Here is a 5408-nt window from a genome sequence, read left to right as displayed (position 1 = left end):
AGCCTAACTTAGACCCTTGGTTGTCCCCTCATATGCTGATAAGATTTTAATTTAAAACTCATTCATCAATCACAAACAAATCCTCAAACATCTAAGAAATTAAATGAAATAAGATCTATTATGAAATAAAATTTTTCTTTGATCCTTTTAGAGTGAGCTCAATTCTGTTAAGAACAAAGTGATAAATTATTCCATATACTACATTAAGACAACTTTTATCTAAAACTATAGAATGGAAATTTATGTAAAATGAAGCTTTATTCTATTCCACCATAAGTTGAATACATGCTCCAAGAGTCCTCTCCTTTGGAATGGAGGAGGTACTCCTATTTATACAATAGGATGAGATAACAAACTCATAATGATGATCCACTAATATCTCTTTAGTTCCATACATATCTCAACCATCTAGACACATAACCCCCTTTTGTCCTTGATCTTCTCCATGAGATCATGATCTTTTCCATGAGGGTTATCTTATCAAATTCAAATTTGATCATTCAAGGCCACATAATGATGTGGAGGTGGAATGGAGGTGACATAAACGTAATATGGAAGTAATGTGAAGGTATTGGTGAATAATGGAGTGAGAATAAGGACTATTTTGAGGCCCAACATACCCCCAAACTGAAGGTATTGCATGTCCTCATGCAATCTATTACATTACTTTTTTATACTTGATATTTGGCTTAAACTCTGCATGATATCATTTATTTAACTTTTGCAAAGTGTTTTTTATGAACTGCAACTTGGTTGGTTCTTGTGTTTCAAACATATTTTGTTTGTTGCATTCAATTTTAATGTATGATCTTTGCATATAATGTGATTTTTATTGCAAAGTATTTTTGTTGGAATGCATCATGGTTGGTTCTTGTGTAACAACCATGATTGCGTTGGCATCCAATTAACTTTTAAGTACTTTTGACAAAGCCATTTGTATGCTCATGTAATAGTGAATATATTTTGAAGGTAAGTGGGTTTTAGAATGTGATAAATGAATATGGATGTTATATGAATGTGACAAAGTATGTATGTAAATGTATCCCTCCCCTTAAATGGATGGTTTTGGCAGTTATGTAAAATGAGGAAAGGAAGTGAAGTTTTTCCAAAAATTATTATTCTAACTTTTCAAGGAATTAAAGGTTAAAAGTTAGAAAATATCATACCTTAACTTATCCTTTCAAAAATGGATGAGAGTTGTGCACGTGTGGTTGCAAAAGTGTTGTTCATAGTCTTCTTTACTTGGTTGTGAAAATGGTGGATGAAATCGAAAAAGTGAATCTTTTATTTTTGCTACATCTGCTGCTAAATCTGATGTTGGATCTTCTGCTGAATGTTTGGAATTTGCTGCTAAATGCAGCTAAAAATGTATAAGGCTTGGAAAGTATACAAAATATAGAAGTTACATTTGCCCCCAACCTTATTTATTGACTTGTCCTCAAGTCATGACAAACTGAAAAACAATGAAAGGAAATCGGCTTCATCTGCTACAAAATATGGGTCTTCAAGTCTTCAACGCTCGATGGCACAAATATTACTATGTGATTAAATGTGTCGATGTCGAACATAGCAAGAAGTTTTTGACTTAGTGGCCGTTAATGAATGCCCCTAGCCAACACAAGAGCTCCCACCATTGATTCCAATGGGAGTCAGGATGCCTAACACATCTTTGTAGGTATGAATAAATTTGTCATGGTCGAGTCACCTACAAGATCCAATGAACAAGGGATATTAATGTACTCCCATTGTTCATTTGCAAGGGTACTTGCTAGTAAGGCATGTAATCCTCTAGGTTTTTTTTTTACAAAGGTAATTAGACTCTAGGACTTTGACTCTAGGAACCAAAAGCAGGGTTTTATTGGCGGAAATGAAGGCGAATGGTAATGACAAGGAAAATGGCAATAAGCTTGTAAGAAATGGATGTAAGGAAATGGATGGTGTATGAATAAGAACTCTTGCTGTGAAAAATGGATATGGAAATGTCATGCTTTATGGATTTAGAATTGGTGGAATTCAAAATCTTTTTAAAAAGGGAAGTGCAAGGTAGTGGTCGTGGACATGGATTTGTCTTTAGAATTTTTCATGAATTTAGTCTTTAGAAGACCAATTGTCATCACAATGTAATCTCCTTAATGATCGCTTGATTGTCCTGTAACCTGTAAAAAAAACTTGGCAGAAAGAAAACATAAGTGCGTTCAAGAAGAAATGCGCATTTCCTTCATGATTCTTACGCAAAAATTTCATACCAAATAAAACAGATTTAAGAAAAATCAATGTGCTGAAATTAACTCAATTCATGATATGAGTATCCATCTATTCTTAAATATAACCATGAAAAGTAATACTCCCTATTTGTGTCAGATGACCCTTGAAATGTGTTTGGTGAAAAGTTTGGCATTAGAAAAATCTGTTGTGTTCTGCATATTAGTATATCACATAAAAGCATTCAACAGAAATATGTTTGAATTTAATGCCAACTTGAAGCTATCGAAACAATATAATCATCGTCTATAGAATCCTCCAATGTTTGGTAAATTGATTTTCGAAATTTGGTTCCAAGTATTCCATTTTTTTTTCCAAATCTGCGTGAATTTTTTTTTTAAACAACAAATTTAAAAAGAAATTTTCAAAAGTAATAAATAAATAAAGACATAGATTTTTTTATTTTTTTTAACAACAAATTAAAAAACATAAATTTCTTTAATTTATTATTTAAGTTGAGTTTTTTTTTTTAAATTGTAAAATCAACAAAATTTTATTTATTAAAACCTAGTAAAGAAAAATTCTAAAACTAAACTAACACTAAAATGAAGTTTTTTTTTTATGGATTTTCTTCCAAACTCATCACCGTTTTTGTTTTTTTTTTTAAACAATCAACGCCCAAAGAAAATTACCATGTCATTTTAAGCTCAAAATTTGCTTCACTGCTGGTGAATTGGCATGGTGAAGTGTATGATGCATTTTTGAGGCATGGACGATGTTTCTGGTGAATTGACAACCCGCAACAGCAGACCGGTCTGGCGCACTGGCAGCACTGCTGCTGATTATAAAAGCATACAACAATCAATGCCTACTCCAAGTCACTGGTGAAAAGTAGAATGTTGAGGATGAATTTTAATAAGAGGAAAAAATGAATTTAACTATGCCAAGGGAAAAGCTAAAACATATCATAGCACTCTACTTAAATAAAAGAGATTCCCTTGTCAAAATTATGGTCAGAGTCCAGAAAAGACTTCGAGATTCAACTCTTCTCTTGTCCTTGATGTACTGCGTGGGTTTCTGGATGTTTATCTTCTGAATTTACAGTATGTCCAGAGTTCAAGGTGTTGACATAGGAATATGATGTCCCAAGGTTGGGAGGCTGGTCAGCTGTACTTCTTCAGCAAGCAAGAAAACACTTTATCAGCCCTCTTAGAAAGGGGCTATTGTATCTGGTTTGTACTCCATATAATACATTATTCCTTCCATGCATAGGCAGAAAAGTGCCACTTCAACATTTCTTATATTTGGAAGTAGATGTCTGTTCACTAAAATATACCACAATGAATCTGCAGCTCGAGGAAGCACATAAAGAGATAATTTGTCTCGTCTGCTCTTCCTCTCTATCAAGGCAGACAAAGCAGCCATGCCTCCAGCAAACCAATACACAAGCTCATGGTCCCTTGTTAAAACCTTTCTTTGCAAGCATATAACTCCCTGAAATATTCCTACAACCGACAGGATTGATGTAGAGCGCACAGCTCCATTAATAGCATTCTGGATTGATGTAGAGCACATAGCCCCATTAATAGCATTCCAACATATCTGCATGGGAGACTCCATAAAATTTTGAAAATGAAGAATAACATACGACACAAATGTCAATGAGAAATATAATGGATATGTCTTCCTGAATGTTGAATACATTGCATTGCCATTATGTGTTAAACATGAGGCTGAATCCGGATGTATAATAGAACATGGAATAATTGAAGCAGATGGATCCAATTTAAGAGACAGGGAACCCTTTCTGCTTAACAAATAAGCAGAGAGAGAGAGACCAAATCAAAATGCTTTGACAATGTCACGATGGGTGTATTGGCTTTCTTAACTTTGGTTTGTAGATGCTCATTTTGAGCCAGGCAACATGTGAGGGTGCAAATCGCTCAAATCAAGCCAATAAATCTACATGCAAAATCACTCAAAATTTGTTCTACTACCAGCAAAACCCATAATTCTCTGCACATTGATTGTAAAAACCATTTTTTCTTCACGCAGTTACCAAAATAGGGTTTCGAAGAACCGTGATTCCCTCTCAAACTGTTAGGAATTCAAGCAAACGATTTCTGGGTTGTGTAATTCATTATGTTGTGGAAAACATCCATGTCTTCATTTGTCCAGATTTGTCCTGGTTTGATCACAAACCGCTTTTTAAAACTGACGTTTTTCAGGGGTTGCGTATGGATTTCCTGTTGGATTCATTTGCATGGGAACCTTATCTGGTCAGTGGTGTCGATTTCGTTGAATTATAATCATCAGTATGGATTGATCAATCCATTTTTCCACAACATTTTGATTGTTCCCAGATCGACGACCTTGGCGAATATATGTTCTTTTCAATTCCATGGAGCTCTTAGTGAATGCTTCCTTGGCTGCAACCACAGCTGTCTCAAACTTTCCAGATTCACATTTATCTGCAAAAACTTGCATTGCAAATTCTTCTTGATGTTTCGCATAGGGAAATACTTCTCCAGATTTTAGATAAGCAAAGTTTTGGAGCCCATCCTTTTGCACCTCCATCCTTGTGCTTGCTATGATTCTTCTTCAGTTTTGTTGATGATATAGTCTTCCTCTATAATGTTTCACTTGTTCCAAAGAAACAAAAATGAAAAAATAGGTTTTGTGGCAAAGATCCAACAAATTGGTGACAAATCCATATTGTGCATGGCCAAAAACTACAACTATTTCCTATACATTTACTATCACAAGTATCCAATTGCTCGCCTTGTGACAGAAGATGGAGTATGTATTGGGATATTCAATTAACGAAGACAAACCAATCAGGATCTCAGAAGGCTGTTATTTTTTATATATTTTAAAATTTCAAAATGTTTTAATTAAAAAAAAATAAAAAAATAAATAAAAATGAAATTGAACCTATCTCAAAAAAAAATGGTTAGTTTTCAAAAAGTTTATTTTTTTTTAAATGTTGATCTTTTGCTCATCCACAAAATTCTTTATTGTCATATTGCAGATCAATTTTCCAGCAAGAGTATTTTTATTTGAAATAAATCAATAGATTTTCTGATCTTCCTGATCACACGAAGTGCAAGAAGAGAGCATACTAATCACTTGATTTGTTTTTATTTATGCAGGGGGTCTTAAAAACACTGATTTTAAAACTAGCTAAATACTAAAACATCAGAAAA

General features: G+C 33.8%; 1 pseudogene; it reads right to left on the bottom strand.

Moving 5' to 3' along the window:
- Nucleotides 1-3241: 3241 nt before the first annotated feature.
- LOC149151834 (uncharacterized) lies at nucleotides 3242-4029 on the bottom strand (annotated as a pseudogene).
- Nucleotides 4030-5408: the final 1379 nt, after the last annotated feature.

Source organism: Pinus tabuliformis, chromosome 9 (assembly GCF_031772625.1).
Source record: "Pinus tabuliformis cultivar Carrire ecotype Pingquan chromosome 9, CPIR1, whole genome shotgun sequence".
NCBI classification, from domain to species: domain Eukaryota; kingdom Viridiplantae; phylum Streptophyta; class Pinopsida; order Pinales; family Pinaceae; genus Pinus; species Pinus tabuliformis.
Note: the sequence above shows the minus strand (reverse complement) of the source record. Positions and strands in the feature narration are given on the sequence as shown.